This window comes from Carlito syrichta, unplaced genomic scaffold (assembly GCF_000164805.1).
Source record: "Carlito syrichta isolate Samal-C Ts95f unplaced genomic scaffold, Tarsius_syrichta-2.0.1 Scaffold302482, whole genome shotgun sequence".
NCBI lineage: Eukaryota > Metazoa > Chordata > Mammalia > Primates > Tarsiidae > Carlito > Carlito syrichta.
Window position 1 is genome coordinate 232 of NW_007246578.1, and position 1,690 is coordinate 1,921.

General features: G+C 38.9%; 1 pseudogene; it reads left to right on the plus strand.

Moving 5' to 3' along the window:
- Positions 1–305: 305 nt before the first annotated feature.
- On the plus strand, positions 306–1,271 carry LOC103259095 (annotated as a pseudogene).
- The last annotated feature ends 419 nt before the right edge of the window (positions 1,272–1,690 follow it).

Below are 1,690 nucleotides of genomic sequence, written 5' to 3' on the forward strand. Positions count from 1 at the left end.
AGGTACTTCGATTTTGTAGCCTAAGAAAATTGTGTCACTTAGAAAATATTGTTAAATGTGTATAATTTGTAATTTATTTATCAATAAGGTAAATTTGAAGTAAACAATGTGTAAAGATCATCTAGACTTATGTACTATAAGAAAGGTAGAAATATCACTGGAAAGAGATTTAATCTGAGTATTAGAAACAATACTGTGAATTGATATGATAAGTAAGGCATTTGCTACTAGCATAAGTCCTTCCCCATTCTTTGGTTTATTGTTTCATAATAAACTTTTTGTTTCTTTACTTTTGCTTACTGTAGGTCAATCTCTGGGACGAAGTCAACCAAGCTAATTTCTCCTGTCACAGAGTTCCCCTTGCTTGGATTTTCCAGCCTTGGGGACATTCAGATAATTCTTTTTGCCATTTTTCTGTGCCTATATATCTGATTATTCTGAGTGGAAATATCACCATTGTCACTGTCATCTGCCTGGATCACAGCCTCCGCATACCTATGTACTTCTTCCTAGGGATCCTCTCCGTTTCTGAGACATGTTACACCTTAGTCATCCTGCCCAAGATGCTCATAAAGCTATTATCTCTGCTTAGAATCATCTCATTTATTAACTGTGCTACTCAGATGTTCTTCTTCCTTGGTTTTGCCATCACTAATTGCATGCTCCCTGGAGTGATGGGTTATGATCGCTATGCTGCCATCTGCCATCCTCTCCACTACCCCATCCTCATGAGTTGGCAGGTATGTAGGCAACTGGCAGCAACATGTGCTGTGGTTGGTTTTCTGTTCTCACTGATAGGTTCCCTCTTAGTTTTTGAACTCCTTTTCTGTGGCCCAAACAAGATCAACCACTACTTCTGTGACATCTCACCAGTTATCCGGCTTGCCTGTACTGATACCTACATCAATGAGCTAGTCATCTTCGTTGGTGGAGTCCTAACACTTATGGTCCCTCTGACTTTCATTTGCATCTCCTATGGCTTCATTGTTCACACCATTTTGAGGATTCCATCCGTTGAAGGGAAGCGAAAGGCCTTCTCTACTTGTGCCTCCCATCTCACTGTGGTCATTGTCCACTATGGCTGTGCTTCCTTTGTCTACCTATGACCATCAGCCAAGTGCTCCTCCAGTGAGGGTAGGTTGGTGACAGTGACCTACACAGTTGTGACTCCCTTGTTGAACCCCATGGTGTATAGTCTCAGGAACAAGGATGTTCAGATGGCCATTTGGAGAGTGATTGCCCGAGTAGGATTTCATCCTAAAGCTCGATGATGAGAATATTTCACATCTATGGATGCATTATTTCTGAGGACATAGTAGTAATTATAGTGTAGATAAAAACTCTTATATTTCATTGCATAGTGCTTTACAAGCCTCATATTGCAAACTTTCCATGGCTTTATTTTCAGGGGCTTTGTGGAGTGCAACCTAAAACTTAGGTTTATTGAAAATCTAAGCTTCAAATGCTTTTCAAACATGCACAGATAAGTATTTTGATTAGTCAGGATACTTAAATAATGATTTTAGTCTCTTCAGTGTAGGACAAGGAAAGCATTGTGAAAGTTAATTGATTATGGAAGATTCAACTATAACAACTTTGCTACAGTTTAGAGAATCTTAATAAGGCCCTTCACAAACAGATCATGGAGAAAATATAACAATATAATAGGAAATTGTTTATGCAGTTATGA